The sequence below is a fragment of the Macaca nemestrina genome, chromosome 1 (assembly GCF_043159975.1).
Source record: "Macaca nemestrina isolate mMacNem1 chromosome 1, mMacNem.hap1, whole genome shotgun sequence".
Taxonomy (NCBI): domain Eukaryota; kingdom Metazoa; phylum Chordata; class Mammalia; order Primates; family Cercopithecidae; genus Macaca; species Macaca nemestrina.
Window position 1 is genome coordinate 182,117,847 of NC_092125.1, and position 11,979 is coordinate 182,129,825.

Consider the following 11,979-nt stretch of genomic DNA (forward strand, 5'->3'; position numbering starts at 1 on the left):
TTGTGCTGTTTTGTACCCTAACTTTTAAATAATTGTCACTTGTTTGCAAGTTTGCTAGTCTCATATTTATTTTTTTCTGTACTACCTGCTCACACATCATCACGCACATTCTTGTAGCTCTTTATAGATTAGAAAGCACTTTGCCTTAAATTCATGGAGCTTCTACAATGTGCTCATCTAATCCTCATAGCAGCCATTGTAGAGGATACCATTCTTATCTTCATTTTACAGATGTGGAAACTGCTCAGTGTGGGTAAGTCACTTGCTCAAGGTTAAACAGCTAGTAAGGGACAGGACCAGTGTCTCGAGCTTCTCTGGTTTCGAAGCTTATACTTCCATAAAACAATAACTCAAAGCACTATAAAAGAAAACAGTTTATCCTTCCACTGCACCAGGCTGTGGAATGAGTGAGTGAGTATCTATTACTATTGAATACATAAAGTAGGCAACATTCCATGTGGAAAAAAAATGTCTTTTTAAGTGCTTTTTATTTTGTTTTGAGACAGAGTCTTGCTCTGTTGCCCAAGCTGGAGTTCAGTGGCACAATCTTGGCTTACTGCCACCTCTGCCTCCAGGGTTCAAGCCATCCTCCTGCCTCAACCTCCTGAGTAGCTTGGGACTACAGGCGTGTGCCACCACATCTGGCTAATTTTTGTATTTTTAGTAGAGACAGTGTTTCGTTATGTTGGCCAGGCTAGTCCCTAACTCCTGACCTCAAGTGATCTGCCCATCTCAGCCTCCCAAAGTGCTGGGATTACAGGTGTAGGCCAGTGCACCTGGCCTTCAAGTGTATTTTTAAATGACTATATCCAACAGCCATGGAGTCAGACCCACAGACATGGCTGTCATACAGTTCAGTAAATGATAAGCCCGGGCTCTGGAACATAGTAGGTGCAGGATCTGGAACATAGTAGGTGCTCAGTAAAAATTAGTTGAATAAATGAACACATTTCTGCCTGGTGGTTTTGGTGGTTTGAGAAAAGACTTCATGAAGGAAGTGACTTTTGAGGCAGATCTTAACGAATGCATGAGTGTGCATCTTTTGGGGAAGGTTAAAAACAAAAAAGAGTGCACGAGTCTGCCCAAAGGAGAAGGGGATGTGTGGACCAGATTTCAGAGTCAAAGAGCAGAGCACCAGATGACAGGAAGTAGGGTGGTGAGGTCAGGGAGAAGCAGCAAGAACTTCTTCCTTCCTCCCTGTAGACTGGTGCCTGGTGTGATTTCTAGACCTTACAATCTTTATTCTGGTTTGGAAAACTTGACTTTATACCTATTTCTACAGCCTAAGAATCTTCCTGTTGTGAAAAAGAGCTAAGCTTCAGGGGCTGAGTCTAAATATTTTGTTTTGGGGGCTGGAGGACCGGTGTGGCTGGTGATTTATATTTTAGGGATGCCAGTCTGATATTGGCATTGTTTACTATAAATGTCTGCTCTATTGCTCAGGTGTATGCTCTACCAATTGTTACATGTTTTCAGTATCACCGGATGAAGATATTTTTAGGCAGGATTTTGTAATCCTTGTTTACAGTAAGGATTCATTTGAATATTTTTTAAACCTACTGCTCTTACCTTTGATAAATTTTCTTTTGCCTTTTATTTTGATTGATTGTGCATACACTGTTTCAGACATTACGGTATGCCAGGCATGGTGGCCCACACTTGTAATCCCAGGACTCAGGGGGGTCAAGGCAGGAGGATCACTTGAGTCTGGGAGTTCCAGACCAGCCTGGGCAACATAGTAGAACTCCATCTCCATGAAAAAATTAAAAATTACCTGGGCATCATGGTGCATGCTTGTAGTCCCAGCTACCCTGAGGTTAGAGGATTGCTTGAGTCCAGGAGATAGAGGCTTCAGTGAGCTGAGATGATGCCACTGCACTCCAGCCTGTGCAACAGAGCAAGACCTTGTCTCAAAAAAATAAAAATAAAAATAAAAACCAGGCCCGGTGTGTTGGCTCACACATGTAATCTCAGCACTTTAAGAGGCCAAGGCAGGAGGACCACTTGAGCCCAGAAGTTCAAGATCAACTTGGGCAACACAGCAAGACTCTATCTCTATAAAAAATAAAAATTAAAAAAAAAACCCAAATCAAACAAAAGAAAATGATAATTTTAACAAGAAGAAAATGCATGCATAATTCTATCCATTCTGCACATAGACTGAAATTTTTTGTGTTTCTTTCCAGGACACATCTTTTGAACACCACCATTCCACCACTGAACCATACTCCTCCAGATGATTTTTTAAAATTATGATTGTAAATTTATTTTTGCAAATTAATAGGTATTCAGCGTAGAAATCTGGAGTCAACATATGTATTAGGAAGAAAGTTAATATTATTATTGTATATTATACAATATTATTGTATTTCCTTCCAGTTTTGGGGATTTAATTAATCACACTACTTAGTACATAGTACTTTATCATCTTTGGTTGGTGACAATGTCACTTCTAAATTTCATTTTATTTTATGTATATATATATATATATTTGAGATAGGATCTCACTCTGTCATCCCAGCTGGAGTGTAGTAGTGCAATCTTGGCTCACTGCAGCTTCAACCTCTTGGGTTCAAGGCGATCCTCCTACCTCAGACTCCCAAGTAGCTGGGACTACAGCTACAGCTGCACACCATGCCCAGCTAGTTTTTGTATTTTTAATAGAGATGGAGTTTCACCATGTTGCTCAGGCTGGTTTCAAACTCCTCGGCTCAAGTGGTCCACCTGCCTTGGCCTCCCAAAGTGCTGGGATTCGCAGGTGAACCACCGTGCCCAACCTATTTGTTAATTTTTTTCTCTTTCGTTCCCTTTCTCTTCCCCACTTAGATAACTAAGTTTTATTTAAAGTGTCTCTTATTTTAATTTGTATCTGTTCCTACAAGAAGTGAATTTTTGTTTTGTATTAACAGATTTTTAATTTCTGCAAATAACGTTTTAATCTCATTTTGTTTCTTCATATTTTTCACTGAGCACTGTTTTCAAATGCATTCATCTTGCTGTGTATGCATCTAATCCATTGCTTTTGATTGCTGCATAATATTTTACAATACAACATCTACCACACTGTAGCTATCTCCTCTCCATACGATAACCAGGTTGTCTTTGAATCCCTACCACCATAAATAGCACACAATAAATATTTTAATGCAGAACCCCTATGTGCCTGCATAAGAATTTCTTTGGGATATATCCCAGGAGTCTAACTGCAAGCTCATAGAGTGTATGAGTTCTGAATTTGCATGCTTCATGTCAGATTGCGCTCCACAATGGCTGTACCAGTCCATACTCCCACCAGAGTTCCAGCATCCCCACAACTCCCCCAGCTGGCATTATCAAGCATTCTAATTTCTGTAGCTTAGTAGATGTAAAAGGATAGAACGTTGCTGATTTAATTAGCATTTCTGTGGTACTTTGGGCATCTCTTCATATGCCTTTTGATTTTTGGAATTCCTCTCTATTTATGTTTTTTTCCTGCCTTTTTTTGGTGATAATGTTCATGCCAACTATTTGTATGTTTTGCTTTTATTTTTTCCTAAGGGTTGCTGCCCTCTTATTTATTTACCAGAGTTATGTGTGTTGCATATTTCGAACATATTCTTCCATTCTCTTATCTAGTTATGTTGTGCCTTTTTTTTTTTTTTTTTGAGACACAGTCTCGCTCTGTCACCCAGGCTGGAATGCAGTGGCATGATCTCAGCTCACTGCAAGCTCTGCCTCGCGGGTTCCCACCATTCTCCTGCCTCAGCCTCCCTAGTAGCTGGAACTACAGGCGCCTGCCACCATGCCCGGCTAATTTTTTGTATTTTTAGTAGAGACAGGGTTTCACCGTGTTGGCCAGGATGGTCTCCAACTCCAGACCTCATGATCTGCCCGCCTCGGCCTCCCCAAGTGCTGGGATTACAGGTGTGAGCCACTGCGCCTGGCCACGTTGTCTCTTATCTAGTTATTTTGTTCAACAATGTTCTTTGTTGAACAGAAATTCTTAATCTTAATGTCATTATATTCATCAATATTTTTGTCTTACAGGCCTGATGTGGTGGCTCCCGCCTGTAATCCTAGCACTTTTGGAGGCCAAGGCGGGCAGATCGCTTGAGTTTAGGAGTTTGAGACCAACCTGGGCAACACGCTGAAACCCCATAAACACAAAAAATTAGCCGAGCATGGTGGCTTATACCTGTAGTCCCAGCTACTTGGGGGGCTGAGGTGGGAGGATCGCTTGAGCCCAGGAGGTAGAGGCTGCAGTGAGCTGAGATTGCACCACTGCACTCCAGTCTGGGTGACAAAGTGAGACCCTGTCTCAAAAAATATTGTCTTACAGTTTGTGCATTTGAAGTTTTGCCTTTCCTTTTCAGTCACAAACTATAATTATCTCATATTTTTCTTTGTTAGCTTTTCAAATTTATTATGTTTTTAACCCTCCTAGAGTCTACTCTTTTGGATGTAGAATTGTTGACATATGGTACTTATACTATTCAAGCCTTGATATATCAGTTTCTGAGAGAGGGATGTTGAAGTCTTCAACTAGAATTATACATCTCTCGATCTTTCTCTGCAGTTGTTTTGTGTGTATGTGTTTGTGTGTGTGTAGCTGGAGTGCAGTGGCATGATCATGGCTCACTGTGGCCTCAAACTCCCAGGATCAAGCGATCCTTCCACCTCAGCCTCCTGAGTAGCTAGGACTACAGAATAGTGCCACCATGCGGGTTAATTTTTATTTTTATTTTTATAGAAATGTGGTCTTGCTGTGGTGCTTGTCTTGAACTCATGGCCTTAAGTTATCCTCTCACCTCGGCCTCCCAAAGCACTGGGATTATAGGTGTGAGCCACTGCACCTGGCTCAGTTCTGTATGTTTTTTATTTTTTGAAACAGCTGGGACTGTAGCTGCGACTATAAGTATATGCCACCAAGCCTGGACAAATTTTTCATTTTTTTTTTATTTTTTTATTTTTAGTAAGGATAGGGCTTCATCATGTTTGTCCAGGCTGAGTTCTGTATATTTTAAGACTGTATGATTAGGTGCATCTATGTGTTTTGTCTGTTGTATCTATGTATTTGTCTGTTGTTCCTTTTAAGAAAAAATAATGACTTTTCATCTCATGTTTTGAAACTAAAATTCCTCTTTGACTGATACTAAGATCGCAACCCAGTTCACATTTGCCTGGTTTATCTTTCATTTTATTTTTAATCTATCTCTTTAAATATGCCTCTGAGTTGGACGAGGTGGCTCACGCCTGTCATCCCAGCACATTGGGAGGCCAAGGTGGGCAGATCACTTGAGGTCAGGAGTTTGAGACAAGCCTGGCCAACATGGCAAAACCCTGTCTCTACACAAAATTAGCCGGGAGTGGTGGTGGGCACCTGTAATCCCAGCTACTTGGGAGGCTGAGGCAGGAGAATTGCTTGAGCCTGAGAGGTAGATGTTGCAGTGAGCCGAGATCAGGCCACTGCACTCCAGCCTGGGTGACAGAGTGAAACTCCATCTCAAAAAAAAAAAAAAAAAGTATGTCTCTTAAAGTTAGTTTACTGTTGGATATAATTTTTAAAAATCCAATTGGTGAGATTCAGTTTTTTACATTTAATGTTATTATTATATACTAAGATTTAGTTCTATCCTCCATTTACTCTACATTCTTTTTTATTTTTAATCTCCATTTCTGCTTTCCATTAAATAGGCTGAAATATCTTCTGCTGGTTTAAAATTTATACGTAATTATTTTTTCTTATGGTGGTAGCCCTTAAATTCAGATTTACACCCATGGGCTTAAGAGAGCTTCTCCCTCTCAACAGTTTGAATGAAAGCCCACACAGAAGTTCCAAGCTTGATTCTCAAAGAGTCAAGTGTTATGTGTTCACGTTGACAGAATCAATGTTGCTGAAGCAAGGGGTATTTGATCTTCAAAGGAAACACAGAGTGCCAGTCCCAAAAGAAGGGGAAATGGAGGCTAAGAGATTGTAAAACGGTATATGTCCACATCGTTCTTTTTTTTCTTCAGAGATGTGGTGTTACTATGTTGCCCAGGCTGGACTCAAACTTTCGAACTGTCAAACTCCTGGCTCAAGTAATCTTTCTGCCTCAACCTCCCAAGTAGCTGGGATTACAGGTGTGTGCCACCACAGCTAGCTTCACGTCTTCTCTCATATGAAATAAACTCCTTTGAGCCTCAGTTTCTTCATCTGTGAAATGGCAATGATAACACCTATCTCCAACGGGTGATATGAAGAGCAAAGTGGGTAACAGATATGAATGCTCCTTGTGAATCATCAAGTGCTATGCAAAGTTTAGTCATTATTCTCACTCTTGCATTCATCACATGATATTACTGACATTTGTTTAGGTGTTGGTATTTATCTATAATGCTGCAAGGGAAGTTTTGTCCTAGCCAGTATTCTCCCTAAAGTGTGCTGATGCACGTAGGATTGATTTTCATTTATTGAGAATAATGAATAGGCAAGAAGTCAGCACTATGTTTGACCTAGGAGTCAGTTTCCATCCAAAGATGTCTACAGTCCTGAGGCAGCATAACTTACTAGTAGACTGGCCAGACTGCAACACAGCTGAAAGCTTTGCTCCAGTGTCTTCTCTGCTTTGAGTTAGATGTGTGACTTTTGTCAGGTCACTTAAACTCTCTGAGCCTCAAAGTTGAGGCTGGGCGCAGTGGCTCACGCCTGTAATCCCAGCACTTTGGGAGGCAGAGACGGGCAGATCACGAGGTCAGGAGATCGAGACCATCCTGGCTAACACGGTGAAACCCCATCTCTACTAAAAATACAAAAAATTTGCCAAGCGTGGTAGTGGGCACCTGTAGTTCCAGCTACCCGGGAGGCTGAGGCAGGAGAATCGATTGAACCTGGGAGGCGGAGGTTGCAGTGAGCTGAGATTGTGCCACTGCACTCCAGCCTGGGGACCACAGTGAGACTCAGTCTCAAAAAAACAAAACAAAACAAAAACCTCTCTGAGCCTCATAGTCCTTGCCTGAAAAATGGAGGTTGTAAGAAGACCTGCCTCTTAGAGTTGTGGTAGGATTAACAAGATTATATGTAAAAGACCTTGGCCTAGGAGAAGATCTCAAGTTTATCAGACACAAATTCAAATCTCTTTTTTTTTTTTTTTTTTTGAGGCGGAGTCTTCACTCTGTCGCCCAGGCTGGAGTGCAGTGGCACCATCTCGGCTCACTGCAAGCTCCGCCTCCCGGGTTCGTGCCATTCTCCTGCCTCAGCCTCCCGAGTAGCTGGGACTACAGGCGCCCGCCACCGTGCCCGGCTAATTTTTTGTATTTTAGTAGAGACGGGGTTTCACCGTGTTAGCCAGGATGGTCTCGATCTCCTGACCTCGTGATCTGCCCGCCTCAGCCTCCCAAAGTGCAGGGATTACAGGCGTGAGCCACCGCGCCCGGCCAAATTCAAATCTCTTTATTGAGCATTTACTAATTTCCATTCTGATGCATTATGACTAGTTTAAATGCAGGTTCTTTCTCATCTCTGAGGTACACGAAATAGACCTGTTTCCTTGGAAAAACTATTATTTCTCTCCAGGCCTTATGTTTTCAGTATTTGGACCAGGAATCCTTGCCCCAGGATTACAGTCTCACAAGAAAAATCCTGTTTCCTATAGGCAATTGGAGTTGATAATTCTGCTTCTTTTCTCACATGAAGGATTTCGTTTCCGACTAAACTGAAAGATAGTGTGTATCTGCTCTGTTTACTGAAATAGGTTCTCCCTCTAGGTGATTGTGCGTAAACCTACAATAGTCCCATGAATTAGGCCCTGATATCCCCATTTTACTGATAAGGAAATGGAAGTTCACATAAATCAAGTGACAAAATCAAGCTGATCATGAAAAGGGAGGTGGGCTTTGGAGTCAGACAGACCTGAGTTAGGATTCCAGCACTGCATTTACTAGATTTTGAACTTTGGTCCAGTGACCTACTTTCTTAAGTTTCAGTGTCCTCATCTGTAAAGTGGGAATTATAATAACATATACCTTACATGCATGTTGTGAGGCTGGATTGAGAGAGTATACGTAAAGTAGAGTGCCTGGCACATGGTAATTACTCCATAAATTCTTGATACTTGATAATTATACTGGGAGCCCAGAGCCCATAGAACCTACCTATAGAGTGCTGCCTTATAGGAAACTTCAATTATCATCAAGCTGTTTTAGAACTTTTCGCTGGCCATTCAAATGGTTGCCCTTAAAAATCCTTGGGCTGTGATTCAAGATTAAAGTCCCAGGAAGGAAATGAGGGCAACAAGATATGTATAGTGAAAGGAGACCTTGAGTGGGAGTCTAGAGATCTGGGATGTAATGATGACTCTTATTTAGTGTGTGTGGGACCTTAGGCATAGCACTTTACCTTCCCAGCCTCAGTTTTATTATTTGTTAAATGGAAACTATTCTTTACCTCACTGAAGGTATAAATGCAGAGGGATAAAAATGCTCTTTTTGCAATTTTAGAAAGGTTGTATGTGCCAGGTGCAGTGGTTTAAGCCTGTAATCCCAGCACTTTGGGAGGCCAAGGTGGATGGACTGCTTTGAGCCCAGGAGTTCAAGACCAGCCTGGGCAACATGGTGAAACCCCATCTCTACTAAAAATTCAAAAACTAGCTTGGCCTGGTGGCACATGCCTGTAGTCCCAGATACTCAAGAGGCTGAGGTGGGAAGATGTCTTGAGCCTGGGAGATGGAGGTTGCAGTGACCTGAGATCGTGCCACTGCACTTCAGCCTGGGTGACAGAGCCAGATCCTGTCTTAAGAAAAAAAAAAATTCTGTGTAAATGTGAGTGGTTTCAATTTGTGTTTACTATTCTCCCCAGAGGGAGAGTAAACTGGACTCAACCATAACCTGAGACCTTCCTCCCAGAGAGCAGCTACTGGGAAGACCTTCCTCCCAGAGAGCCCAGCCTAAGTGAGGCCTGGTTAACTATTTGTTGCTTCTGCTGCAACAACTTGTGCTCAAATATCAGTCACCAAGCCTGCTGCATCCTCATCCTTGCAGAAAGACAGCACTGTGCTGACCGTCCCCACCCACACCCTTCTCTAACACAGCTGTCTGGACTAGGACTGGGAATATGACCCAAAGCCAAGCAACCCATGGGCTTGCCAATGACCTACAAATGTGTCTTGGCTCCCAAAATAGGAGTTGGACAAATCAATATTTCTCTCTCAGGAATTTGAATCAGGCAGCATGAGGTGATTGAGGCAATTAGCAGCAATAAAAACTATGACTAACAGGATGTAAAGAGAGAGGCCATGAGGTTGAGTAGGGGTATGTGTGGGAGGAGGAGTGTGGATGATGACAAGCCAAAGTGATAAAGAAGAAGAAATTATGAATGAACAGATCTATAAAGTAGAAAAGATAATATATGGATAGACAACAGATATTTCTACAGTTCCTTCTATGAACTGGAAACTGTTTGTCTCTGAACATAATGAAAGTGACTAAGACACAGCCTCTGCCTTCACAGCACTTAATTTTAGTGGGGAAGAGAGACAAACAAGCAAACAAACAAATAAATAATTATAATTTTTTTTTTTTTGAGACAGAGTCTCACTTTGTTGCCCGGGCTGGAGTACAATAGCATGATCTCAGCTCACTGCAACCTCTGCCTCTCAGGTTCAAGCAATTCTCCTGCCTCAGCCTCCTGAGTAGCTGGGATTGCAGGTGCATGCCACCATGCCTGGGTAAATTTTTTTTGTATTTTTTTTGAGATGGAGTCTCATTCTGTTGCCTACACTGGAGTGCAGTGGCACTATCTTGGCTCACTGCAGCTTCCGCCTCCCGGGTTCAAGCAATTCTCCTGCCTCAGCCTTCCAAGTAGCTGGGATTACAGACGCCCGCCACCAAACCTGGCTAATTTTTGTATTTTTAGTAGAGACGGGGTTTCACCATGTTGGCCAGGCTAGTCTGGAATTCCTGACCTCAAGTGATTTGCCCACCTCGACCTCCCAAAGTGCTGGATTACAGGCATGAGCCACCACACCTGGCCAACAAAATTTTTTTTTTGTTTTGAGACAGTCTTGTTCTGTCACCAGACTGGAGTGCAGTGGTGCTATCTTGGCTCACTGCAACCTCCGCCTCCTGGGTTCAAGCGATTCTCCTGCCTCAGCCTGCTGAATAGCTGGGACTACAGGCATGCACCACCACGCGAGCTAATTTTTTTTTTTTTTTTTTTTAAGTAGAGAAGGGGTTTCACAATGTTGGCCAGGATGGTCTTGCTCTCTTGACCTTGTGATCCGCCCACCTTGGCCTCCTAAAGTGCTGGGATTATAGGCACTTTAATCAGCTAACATATTGTTTCAAGGCTAAGAAGAAAACAAATATGGGGCCAAGATGGAACATATCAGGGAGGGACCTCCTTAAGAAATAGCATGATTCTAATTAATGGTGTCTAGCTTTAAAAAAAATTTTTTTTTAATTAAATGAAAATTAAAATGAGACCTGAAGAATGAGAAGGATCCAGCTGTGTGAAGATCAGAGAAAAGAGTATTTGATGTTTCTCAGAATAGGGAATTTAAAAGAAAAAAAGAAGAATACTTGAGATAGAAGATGTTTAAATACTTGAGATAGAAGATGCTGGCAGGAAAGAGTTTATCATGTTCAAGGAAGATGATGGGGGTTGGGGTGTGAAAGCCATGTGGATGGAGCAAAGGAAAAGAAAGGGAAGCATGAGATGAATTTGGAGTTGTAGGAAGACGACATGTCACACAGACCTCTGCAGGCCTTGGTAAGGAGTTGGGAATTTAGTTCCAGTGTAGTGAGAAGTCATCAAATATTTGATGCTAGGTAGTGACATTATCTAGCATAGTGTGGCAGATAAGCTTGAAGGCTAAGAAGTCAACCTGGTTCAAACCTAAGTTCTACCATTTACTGGCTGTGTGCCCAAGCCCTTGTGACCTGGGGCAAATTTCTTAATCTCTCTGTGCCCTAGTTTCCTTATCTATAAAATTGAGGTAGATTTGGGTTTTACTTCATGGAGTTGTTGTATAGATTAGATATACGTAAAACAGTTCCTGGCACATAATAGACGCTAACAAATGTAAGCTCGTATTATTATTTTGTTTTTAGAAAAGTCATTGTAGCTGGTGTATGGAGAATGAATGTGGGGGCATAAAAGGAAGAGGGTAAAGAAAAGGTGAGGGGAGGCCAGTTATGAGGCTTACGAGTAGCCTGGGTAAGAGATGATGAGTGAAGTGATGGTGGTAGACACAGAGAGAAATTGACTAATTTGACATAATTTTGGAGGTAAAATTTTCATATTTTGCAGATGGATTAGACATGGGAGTTGAGGTACATGGAAGAATCAAGAATAACTTCTAGGTTTCTGGCTAGATTAACCAGGGGGATGGACGGGACATTTGCAGATATTAGGAGCCAAGGCGAAGTAGGTTTGGCAGGGAAATTAGGAGTTCTATTTTAGACATGTTAAACCTGAGATGTCTTAAGACATCCAAGTGGACGTCTATTAGACAGTGGGTTATACATTTTGGAGACCAGAAGAGAGGTCTGGGATAAAGATATAAATTTGGAAGTCATTAGCATGATCAGCATTTGAAGACACAGAAATAGTTGAGATCATCTAGGAAGAGAGTCTGCAGAGAGAAGTGAAGAGAGCTAAGAAGAGTCTGGAGGATTTTAGGATGGTGGAATAGACAAGGAGAGTGAGGAAAGACCTGAGAAGAGAGAGTAAACCAGAAGAATGTGGTATCACAAAAACCAAGAGAGGAGAGGGTTTCAAGAAAATTGGAGCGGTCAGTTGAGTGGAAAGGTCAAATAAGACTAAGGAAAATATTGCTCACTGATGATCTTGGCAGGAGTAGGGTCAGTGAAGTGGGTGGTCTAAGTAAGAATTAAATAAGTTGAAGAATGAATTAGAGGTATGCTTGCTTTGACAGCATATTTACAAAAACATGGAATACAGAGAAAATTGGCTTGACTCCTACATAAGGATGACACATCTGTGAAGCATTCTATATGCTT

At 41.9% G+C, this 11,979-nt stretch overlaps 1 pseudogene; it reads left to right on the forward strand.

Annotated features, from left to right (window-relative positions):
* Positions 1–11,878: 11,878 nt before the first annotated feature.
* Positions 11,879–11,979, forward strand: LOC112429102 (U6 spliceosomal RNA; annotated as a pseudogene).